Source organism: Mirounga leonina, unplaced genomic scaffold (assembly GCF_011800145.1).
Source record: "Mirounga leonina isolate KUSES-001 unplaced genomic scaffold, KU_Mleo_1.0 Mir_101664, whole genome shotgun sequence".
NCBI classification, from domain to species: domain Eukaryota; kingdom Metazoa; phylum Chordata; class Mammalia; order Carnivora; family Phocidae; genus Mirounga; species Mirounga leonina.
In genome coordinates, this window is record NW_023270175.1 from 6,345,222 (window position 1) to 6,357,574 (window position 12,353).

The following is a 12,353-nucleotide window of genomic DNA, read 5'->3' on the forward strand; positions in this document are numbered from 1 at the left end:
GCCACAAAATTTCCTCCTTCATTTTCTTCTAGAAGTTTTATAATTTTAATTATTATCTTTTGGTCTATCATCCATTTTGAATTAATTTCTGTATAAAGAATGAAATATAGATCATGGTTCATTTTTTTTTTTTTCTTTTTTGTGTTGGAATGAAAAGACTCCTTGCTCCACTGAATTCCTTTTGCATTTTGGCAAAAATAATGGAGTATATACGTATATGCTTATATCTGGACTTTACATTTGTGGCATTGATCTGTGTGTCTAATTGTCCCCTAAAACAGAGTCTTGATTAATTAGTGTTATATTTGTTTATTTGAATATATGTTCATATTCCATTTTATTTTGTCTTTGTCTTTCATGTGTTATCTCTTTGTATCTTTTACAATGTTACACTATACATTATAATATATATTCCCACAGTCTACATAGAGTATGTAAAGTGTCTTATAACCATATAGGTTTATTTTATCTCTTCCCTTTATATTACAGTTCTCATATGTATTATATCTATAAACATTGAAATGCTCCCCAGAAAATCTTATAATTTTTCATTCGGTAGTCATATATATTGTAAAGACTGTTAGAAAGATCATCTATCTTACTTACTCAGATATTTATCATGCCTGTTACTTTTCTTTTGGTACTCACGTTCTAAGTTTACATCTGGTATCATTTCCTTTCAGCTTGAAGAAGATTCTTTGACATTCTTTTAGGGTAAGGTATGTTTGTCATGAATTCTCTTAGTTTTCCTTCATCTAAAAATGCCTTTATTTTGCCTTCATTCCTGAAGATAATTTTCACCAAACAATTCTGCATTGAGAATCTTTTTAGTGTTTTAAAGATATTCCAGAGTCTTATAGCCTCTATGATTTCTGATGAGAAATCTGCAATTGTTGTTTCCTTTTATGTAGGAAATATATATATATTTATTTTTGGTGTTCATCAGCTTATGATGTGTCTGAGCATGGTTTTCTTTGAGTTTATCTAGTTTGTGATTCACAGAGCTTTATAAGTATGTTATTTTATATATTTTGCCAAATCTTTTAAGTTTTCATCATTAGTTTATTTAAATATTTTCTGCACTAATTTTATTCTTTCTTTCAGGGTCTCCAGTGACATGAGTATTAGATGTTTTGATGTCATTCTAGAAATCCCTGAAGTTCTGATCAGTTTTTTCATTTTTTTTTCATTCTTTCTGTTCTTACAATTTAGAAATTTTCCATGGGTGTAATTTCAGGTTTACTGACTCTTTGTCACTTCCATTCTGTTACTGAGCCTATTAAGTATATTTTTCATATCAAATATTATATTTTTAAGTTCAAAATTTTTGGTTTTGTTCATATAGTTTCTATTTCTTTGCTAAGGATTTAATCTCTTTACATTTGTTTTAAGAGTGCTCATTTTTACTTAATGGCACTTAAAATGGCTTTTAAGGTATTTGTTTACAATTATTACCTCTATTTCAGATTGTTGATTGTCTTTTCTTCTGAGATTTTGTCTGATTTTCATGTTTCTTGGTATGTTGAGTAATTTTGTATTGTATCCTGGACATTTTGAATATTGTAATCAAGCTCTTGTTCCTTTTAAAATCCTTTGGAGAATGCTGATTTGTTGTTCCTGTTGTTTTTGTTGTTGTTATTGCTGCTGCTGCTGTTGTTTTAATAGGCAATCAACCTGGTAAAGTTCAGATTCCAAGTTCTTTCTTGCCTTCCAAAGTCAGGAAGGTGGTTCCAAAGTCAGTTCATTTTTCAAAGGCTTTTCAATACTGTTTGTGTTTGTCCCTTGCATATGACACTCGGGGGTTTAGTCTGTCCCTCAGGCAACTTTTGTATAGTAGCTCGGTTTTCAAATGCTCTGTTTATCTTTTCTGGGTGTATTCCATGCATGCACAGCTTGGGAGTGAGCCCTGAGCTTTTGTTGGTTCAGATGCAGAATCAGTGCCCCTTTCTCTTCATTCTTCGCTTGGAGATTCCCCCCACATTCTCCAGGTAAAAAGGGTTCATTTCCCCATTTTTCTGGCCAGAAAGATGGAATTCTCTCAAAGTTTTAGCTTCCCACAGTACTGTGCGGGTCCATGCCACTTGGGCTGCACTTGAGGTGAAGTGGCAAGAGAAAAGGGATATACAAATAATGAGGTTTCCCCCACACTCTGCATGACAGGGGCTCTTGCCCAGTTTCTCTATTCAGAGAGATGGGCTTTCTCTCAAGGTAATAGGTGATTATGCTGTAACTCCTGTACCTCAAATAGGGCTTACTTAAGCCAGGGCTAAGAGAAAAAAAAGAAAGTAAATAAAAATAGATATTTGTCTGGCACTGAAAGACAGGCTTCTCTTGGAATATTTACTGACCTGACTGCTAAGCAGTTACTGATTTGGTCTGCCCTGAAGTTAAAGCCAGAAGATAAAAGAAGTTAAAAAGAAACCATCAGACAAGAAACAACACCTTCTCCATATTGGTCTTTCTTCAAGTTTTGATTTCCTATCCCAGTCTGCCCTTTTTTTTTTTTTTTTTTTTTTTTTACTTTTTAGAGTTCTCAGGTAGGTGTGTTTTATTTTGCTTTTTGCATTTTGCCAAGTTTTTAGATCAGTGTAATGTAGTAGGCTTACTCATTGTGGCTGGAACCAGTGTTTTTTTTAATATTCTTAGTTTTAAGTGGTAAGGTTATTTGATAGGTTAACTCTACAAACAACAACATGAAACAGCAACAAATGTCAAAACCTGACCCTTTTCCCTAAATTAATATTTTGTGAATGAAATCTAATTATTTTTACCACCAGTAATCCATTAGTAAAAATCATCAATACCTAAAATTGAAGGATGGAGAAATTATATCAACTCTACTTTTCATTCTACTCTTTAGTTTCCCTTTTAAATGAGAAATCATGCTTCATTTTATCTTAAACTGAATCCAAAAGAAAATAAGATTTTTTATTCTAAGATAAATCAGAGTCAACAGACTAGTCCAGGAAGGAGAAGAAAGTTCTGATAATTTGTTTCCAAACAAAGTTAGTTGTGATTTTTCAGCTGCCTGGTTATGGTCAATTTTACAAAGAAAAATACTTTTCTAAACAATTGTTTATACAATGTATCCTCAATGATCTGAGGAGACTAGGAGACATGATGCAATTTCTTTTAAGCTGGAGATCTCATAATGGAAAAGCTATACCTCAGCAGACATAGTGAAATTTCAGATACTCAGAATAACAGGTAATTATATTCTTATTTTCAAAACATAAGTACATACATTTTTTTCTTAGCAAGCAATTTCTGCAAATAGTCATACCATCAAACCTGTATGCCTCTAGGTTTTGACGTTCATCAGAGACTAGTAAACATTTTCTTTAGTAACCCTGAAAGTGAAAATATATAATAAGCCTGGATTCTTTTTCACTGCACACTGGTTTATAGAAATTAATGAGTCCATTTTAGTAAATACATTTAATTCAAGTGAGTATCCCAATAAAACCCACATTATGTCCCATTTGTCTAACCTGCAATCATGATCATGCAAGATTTTAAGTTAAAATTTGCTATATTTTAAAGAAAATTGCACTTAAAATGTACTTAAATGCACTTAAAATTTCACTTAAAAATGTAAACAAAAGTAACTAATTAATCCTCTATTTGTTTTTTAAATTCAACTCCAAACTCCTGCCAAAATAATTATGTAATTTACCAATTTTAATTAAAAGGAAAGTATAAAATTCACAGTTAAAAAAACAAAGCTGAAACTAAACTATGAATAATTATTGACTGGCTAATATATGAGAGGTGTCAGACAAAGTAAAAGGCAGCCTCCAATCCCTGTCTTATAGAAGATACTAATATTCCTCAAAGACAATTTATTTAATTTGCCTCCACTCCAGAAATAAAGCAGAAGGAAAAATATTAAAATTCAGAAAAGTCATTTCTTCAGGGAATTGGAAATATATAATTGTAAAGTGATCTAAATTGATTAATCAGAAAAGTTTTCTTTCCTTTGGTTTCCAATTGGATTGACCGTTTTTCATTTTTTTTAAGATTTAGCTTTTTAAATATCCTGTATCTTTGAACTTAAAGAAGTTACATGAATATTTGTACGTTTAAAGTTCTCCAAAATTCGGCTCATAATTAAGTTCTGCTTACTGGCAGCTTTAGCTCTACCTTGTATCTTGTTGCAGATTTATTCATTCAAAATATTATTGACCATGTACTATGTGTCATATGAGATTATAGTCAAGAATATAAAAACTACACTCAAGAATATAAAATATAATTTCACAGGGTTCTTTTTTCAGGAAACATTTAAAAAATACTAATATCCCAGAAGCAGTCAGACAGCTAATCCTCAAATCAATGGCCATAACAGAACTGCCTTCATTAGCCTAGTTCAAGCAATACACACTTGTGATGAGGGAGCAGAAGGCAAGCTGAGGACAGTGTACAAGCTGACACACTGCAAACCAACCCCCCTCCCAGGTGGGATATGTGTGACATTCCTCAGGCGCTCCTGGCAGCCCTAAAGCTAAAGGAAGGAAAAACAAATGGTTAACTAATAGAAATCACAGTCCAGCAAGACCTGTGTCTCTCTCAGTTTACAAATGTCTCAGTGACTTACAAGAAAAAAAAAAAATTCTTATCAATAACCTAACTTCCAGAGGGAAAGTCCCAACTGTCTAATGTTAATGCTTTACTAGAGGGAAAAACAACCTTAACTTGACAATTGCAAGGCCTCTAATATCTTGTATGTCCTCTTTAGCATACAAAAGTTCTTTTGAAAACCTCCCTTTTCCTTAGGTCCCCCAATTCCCAAGTATATAATCAGCCCCTCACAACCCCAGTGCAGCAACTCTTTTTGCCCATGGGTCCTGTTCCCATGCTTTAATAAAACCAGTATTTTGCCCCAAAGACGTCTCAGGAATTCTTTCTTGGCTGTCGGCTCCAGACCTCACCCCACCAAACCTCACCTATATTCCAAAACTACATCACTTGTGAGAGACTTTCCCAGAGACAGACTAAATATCCTTCCTACTAGGTATGTCTAAACTTCTCTGAAAAATTCACATTTTAATGAAGAGGGCAGTTTAATGATCATTTATCTTAAAGCCACACATTAATTTCTCTCATGTCTGTGAGTGCATGACAGCTATTAACTGGCACTGGTATACGACAATAGAAAGTTTGGGGGTGGTTACCAGAGCGGGTTTTGATCTGTGTCTTGGACAGTGTTTATATTATAATTCAGTTCTCAGAGCCTTCATTATCCTTCTTTGGGCCTGCTCTGCTAATGAGCAGTTTACGGGTGAGGGGAGGGGAGAGGGACTTTGACAAATCTGGGATTGAAAGCCTACCTGAATCTTTCTAACTCTTTAAAACGCTATAGTGACCAACACTTTTTTGTAAAACCCATCTGATACAGAATTCAAACTGTGATGTTCTAGTTTGCCATCTCTTATCAGTTGAGCACAGATTTTTCCAGAAGAGAAAACTGGAGTCAAGAAAGAAAGTGACTTAGCCCAAGACCAACCTGTTTGATCAGCTAAAAAAGTAAGAGTTGGAGCCTAGATCACCTAAAGCCCCATCCAAGCATTTTCCACTACTCCAAGTCCTTCTTTTCTTTGTTACTGTATTTTGAATAATAATAATTTTTAAATATAAACAAAATCCTATTGGAAAGACATTTAACCTCAGGTTAAATGTAAATATATTTATAGTTGTTTTTGCATTCTTAAAATTATAACAAAAGTCATATAAATAGGAAAGAAAGGCATACTACATTGAGAAAATTAGCAAAACAAAACTGTGATTCCCAGAATAAGTCCTGTAAAAGAAACATCCTAAATAATTCATCTGGAAACCAAACACCTTCTAGTTAATTTCAGAAGTTAAATTTTTTTCTGAACAATGAATTTACACAGACAACTGTACGTAATAACACTGAATGTTGATAAATACGATTTATAACTTGGGATCCTTGCATGTATGATTGCACATGTGAGTATTGCTTTTCATAACCTTTCTCATTGTCTATAATGAGGTCACTTTGTAAGCTTTCTAATCTTTGACATGTGGAATCATTTTTGGTTAATTAAAATATAGCCACAAAATATAGTCCTTGGAATGAAGCCTACTATAAAGATAATTGCTCAGGGTAAAGTATTTAGAAATGACAAAACAAAAACCTTAGTTTCCTGCCTTTTGTCTTAACCTTGAAAATATTATGGCCCTCAAACAGATTCAGAGTGTAGTAGAGGATTTTTGTTTTGTTTTCCCCCTCTCCTCTACTCTCTTCTCTGGTTTCCACTTCTCTCACCTTAGCTTCCTTATTCTAATTCACTAACTCCATCATTCATTCTTTAGTTTACAAATATTTATTGAGATTGCTGTTAAACCCTAGTTGATACAAAGATTTGCAAAGTATGATAATATAACTCGGTCTAGTCAGAGAGCAAGACTTTTAAGTAAATGAAATCGGTGGGATATTAAGTGCTAAAATAAAAATATGCATATGATATTAGTGGACACTGAAGAAATGACTATCTCTAATTGGTATAATCAGGAAAGGCTTTAATGTGGGAAACAAAGACAGAAGGAAATGTAGATAAAATTAAATGTCCCTATAACATGCAGCCCATTGACAAATACTTGAGGCAGGCGGAGTATAATGTTCCTCTGGGAAGCTCCTAACTGTGTTAATATAAATGCCTTGCTAGAGGGGAAAACAACCTTAGTTTGACAATAGCAAGTCCTCCTATACCTGGTGAGTCATAGCATATGAATAGCATATGAAAATCTTTTTGGAATTTCCCTTATCTTTATTTCCCCCCACCCCAAAGTATATAATCAGTTGTTCCTCATGATCCTGGGGCAGCAGGGAGCAGCAGCTCTTTCTGCCCAGGGGTCCTGTCCCCATGCTTTAATAAAACCACCATTTTGCATCACAGACATCTCAAGAATTCTTTCTTGGCTCTAGGCTCTGGACCCCACCAAACCTCACCTATATTCAAAAACTGTGTCAGCTTCACGGAGGAAGCCATGTTTAAGCTGAAACTAGATTGATGAATAGAGTTTTCCAGTCTAACAAAATGGGAAATGTATTGCAGATAGCAGAAATATTATGATTAAAGGAAATTATTGAGGTCATGGACTTAATGTCATCCATCCTTTTAGGCACAGCATGTAGCTCAGTGTCTGGCATATTGTAGGCAATCAATAAATGTTTATTGCGAAAGAAATCTTGTGTATGGCATGCTATAAATACTTTGGTCTGAATAGACCATAAGGTTAAAGTGAAGGGGGTGGGGGTGAGAATGAAGCTAAAAAGGTAGGTTGGTGATAGATTACAAAAGAGCCTTAATACCAAGTTGAGGAGTTTGACCTTTATATAATTATCAGATGAAAAACATGACCAGGGTATAATATAATGTTGACTGATTTGAGCAGAGCAATAGTAGTACTGAAAAGACAAATTAGTAGGCTCTTCAACTAGTCCTAGAAAGAGGCAAGACAATAGGACCAGCCAGGAATTTATTACAGTAGTCCATGGAGAAAATGCTTAGTACCTGAATTAAGACTATGACAATCAGAACTAAAAAGAAGAAAGAGTTTAAAGATATTTTAAAGGTATAATTTCCAGATTATGTTGCCTGAAGGATGATTGTGTTAGAAAGGAAAAATAAGTCAAGAGTGATAGTCACATTCTGGCTTGATCTCATGGTTGGATGATGACTTCATTTATCCAGTAGGAGAGGAAAAACTGATTTTGGGTGGAGTTCTGAAAATAAATTGTTTCAGAGAAAATAGATTTGAAATAGCATGAACTAAGTGGAACTGGCAGTTAGAGAAATGATTTGGAGCTTAGAAAGAGGTGGCTTTTTGCAGGGGAGATAGACATTTCCCATTTCCCTTTTCAAATTCCTTCTCTGCCTAGCTCTTGCTCCAGGAAGCTGAGATTTATGGACTACATCACTGGATTCTCTTGCCCTCATCTTACCCTTGGAGTTAGCCAATGTGGGGAATCAGCAGGAGATATGAGGACGATGGAAAGGTGTGTTTGGATATTTATTCCCCTGATCCCTCCCTGTAAGGCCATGGCCTGTCTCTATTCCTCTGTTCAAATCCACCCTTCTCTCCCCAGTGATCTCTGCCATAAGTTATAGCTCTTTCTCTCTTTCTCTGAATTTTGCTATTTATACTCTCCTTTTTCTTTCTGTTCTAGGAGTTGTAAAAGCTTTCTCCTATTGCCACCACAAAATACAGTACCATCTCTAGCTGGTTCCCTTTAAAACTTGCCCATGTCTGTGTAAATAATCTCTTTATTAAATTTTCCTTAATTCCCTCCTTGACTATGGCTGTTCTCTGTTGGAACCCTACCTGATACAATTAACATTGCAGGTGTTGTTGTTGTTGTTGTTATAAAGTTGTACAAAGTAAACTGGAAAAATGAAGGTCTGTTAGAAAGCCAATATAATATAGGGATATAGTATTATATCTAAAATAAGAGTCAATAAAATGATTAGAAAAAAGTGATTGATGAGCCAAAAGACTGTCTTAGTCCATTTGGGCTGCTACAACAAGTACCATATATTCAGTGGCTTATCAACAACAAAAAATTATTTCTCTTAGTCCTGGAGGCTGAGAAGTCCAAGATCAAGGTACTGGCACATTCAGTGTCTGGTGAAAGCCAACTAACTTCCTGCATTATAGACAGGTGTCTTCTTGCTGTGTTCTCACATGGCAAAAAGTATGAGGGAACTCTCTCAGGCTTTCATGACAATGCCAATCATGACAGCTCCACTCTTAATACCTAATCAATTCCCAGATGCTACCTCAAAATACCACTACCACATTGGAGATTAGATTTCAACATGTGAATTTTGGGGGGACACAGTCTATAGCAAGGACTTTTAACAAGAATGGGATATGATTATAGATTAGATGAAGGGCTGAAAATCCAAACAGCCAAGTTATAAAGGAAATAATTTATTTTTTATATAGGAAGAAAACTTGAAGGCACAAGATAACATTAGATTTAAATTGAGAAATCGATAGGAACTCATAACCTTAAAAATAACTTATTTTCCATCTCCACCACGTCAGTAGCCTGCAATGTTCTCACCTTGCCCACCACCAGTGCATGTCTGGAAACATCTCATCGGTAAGTAACTGACCAAATTTTGGTTCCAAATGCAGTTTTCCACTAAAAGGAATGAAGTAAGTTGCTGATTCTATGTCTTGAGTAATGAAAAATCAAATATGGTCCTGCAGGTCTAATGTATTTTAGAAAGCAAGAGTGATTTAAGTGTCTAGGTTAGTGCAAAGGACCCAGATTAACATGCCTTGAACTTGGGATGCCTGGGTGGCTCAGTCAGTTAAATGTCCAGCTCTTGATCTCAGTTCAGGTCTTGATCTCAGGGTCATTGATTCACACCCTGGTTTGGACTCCACACTGGGCATGATACCTACTTAAAAAAATAATGCCTTCAACTGGCTAGCTTGTGATCATTTGAGCATCTAAAAATAATAATAATTATAAATAATTGAATCAAGTGGAATTTTTGAAATTATTGAATCTGTAAAAGTACAAAATACGAAGAATATAAAAAAGTCAATATAGAAAAATTAAAGTAGGATGAAAATAACACAGAATGTAGACTTGATGGTTGTCTTCTTTTGTTAAATATATGACTTTTATAAACTATATTTTTCTCTGTATAAGTAGAAAAGAGTTCCATATTGTTTTTGTATCTCCCCTCTCATACTGTGAGAACCCTGGTTCACAACAACTTAAATATATTTTCTCACTTGAAAAATTATTCTCCAATACTGATACTAACAATAAAGCTAATAAAATGTCTAAGATTTCTATTTGATTTATTTATTATTTTAATTCCAATATAATTAATATACAATGTTAAAATAGTTTCAGATATACAATATAGTGCTGCAGTAATTCTATATATTCCTCAGTACTTATTATGATATATGTACTTTTAATCCCCTTTCCTATTTTACCCATCCCCCACTCACCTCCCCTGTGGTAACCATCAGTTTGTTCTCTATAGGTAAGACTCTGTTTTTTGGGTTTTCTCTTTTTTTTTCTTTATTTATTTCTTAAATTCCACATAAAATGAAATCCTATGGGATATTCTTTCTCTGACTTGACAAATTTCAAATAGGATTATACCCTCTAGATCAATCCATGTTGCTTCAAATGACAAGATTTCATTCTTTTTTATGGAAATATTACATTGTGTATATATACTGCATCATCTTTATACATACATTTATGGGCAGACACTTGAGTTTCCATAATGTGGCTATTGTAAACAATGCTGTAATAAATATCAGGGTGCATATATCTTTTCAAATTAGTGTTATCATATTCTTTGGGTAAATACCCAGTAGGGGAATTACTGGTTTATAAGGTAGTTCTATTTTTAATTTTTTGAAGAACCTCCATAATGTTTTCTACAGTGATTGCTCCAGTTTGCATTCCCAACAACTGTGCATGAGTGTTCCTTTTTCTCCACATCCTCACCCACCCTTGTTTCTTGTGTTTTAGATTTTAGCCATTCTGACGGTGTGAGGTGACATCTCATTGTGGTTTGGATTTGCATTTCTGTGATGATGAGTGATATTGAGCATCTTTTCATATGTCCGTTGACCTTCTGCATGTCTTCTTTGGAGAAATGTCTCTTCATGTCTTCTGCCCATTTTCTAATTGGATTATTTAATATTTTTGGTGTTGAATTATACAAGTTATTTATATATTTTAGATACTAAGCTTTTATCAGATATGTCATTTATAAATATATCTTCACATTCAGTAGGTTGTCTTTTAGTTTTGTTGATTGTTTCCTTCACTGTGAAGAAGCTTTTTATTTTGATGTAGTCCCAGTTTACTTTTGCTTTTTTTCCCTTGCCTAGGGAGACATAGCTAGAAAAATGTTGCTATGGCCGATGTCACAGAAATTACTGCCTGTGCTGTCTTTTAGGATTTTTATGGTTTCAGGTCTCACATTTAGGTCTTTAATCCATTTTGAGTTTATTTTTATGTATGGTGTAAGAAAGTGGCCCAGTTTCATTCTTTTGCATGTAACTATCCAGTTTTCCAACATCATTTGTTGAAAAGACCATCTTTTTCCCATTGCATACTGTTACCTCCTTTGTCAAAGATTAATTGACCATATAATCCTGGGTTTATTTCTGGGATGTCTATTCTGTTCCATTGATTTATGTGTCTATTTTTGTGCCAGTACCATATTGTTTTAATTACTACAGCTTTGCAATATATCTTGAAATCTGGTGTTGTGATACCACCACTTTTGTTCTTTTTCAAGATTGGTATGGCTATTTGGGGTCTTCTGTAATTCCATACAAATTTTGGGATTATTTGTTCTAACTCTGTGAAAAATGCTGCTGGTATTTTGATAGGAATTGCTTTAAATCTGTAGATTACTTTGGGTAGTATGAATATCTTGATAATATTTATTCTTCTAATCCATAAGAATGAAATATCTTTCCATTTGGGTGTGTCATCTTCAATTTCTTTCATCAGTGTTTTATAGTTTTCAGACTACAAGTCTTTTACCTCCTTGGTTAAGTTTATTCCTAGGTATTTTATTATTTTTGGTGCAATTGCAAATGGGATTGTTTTCTTACTTTCTCTTTCTGCTGCTTCATCATTAGTGTATAGAAATGCAACAGATTTCTGAATATTGATTTTGTATCCTGTGACCTTACTGAATTCATTTATCAGTTCTAGTAGTTTTTTTGGTGACGTCTTAAGAGTTTTCTATATATAGTATCATGTCATCTGCAGATAGTGAAAGTTTTATTTCTTCCTTACAAATTTGGATGCCTTTATTCCTTTTTCTTGTCTGATTGCTGTGACCAGGAATTCCAGTACTATGTTAAGTAAAATTGGTAACATCCTTGTCCAGTTCCTGACCTTAGAGGAAATGTTCTCAGTTTTTCATAACTATGATGTTATCTACAGTTTTTCCATATATGACCTTTATTATACTGAGTTATGTTCCTTCTAAACCTATTTTGTTGAGGATTTTTATCATGAATGGATGTTATACTTTGTCAACGTAATTTTCTGCATCTTTGAAATGATCATATGGTTTTTATCCTTCTCTTGTTGATGTGATATATCACATTGACTGATTTACAAATACTGAACCACCCTTGTATCTGAGGTGTAAATCCCACTTGATTGTGGTGAGTGATTTGTTTTTAATGTATTGTTGGGTTCATTTTGCTAATATTTTGTGAGGTTTTTCACATCTGTGTTCATCAGAGATATTGGCCTATAGTTCTCTTTTTCTGCAGTGTCTTTATCTGGTTTTGGTATGAAGGTAGTGCTG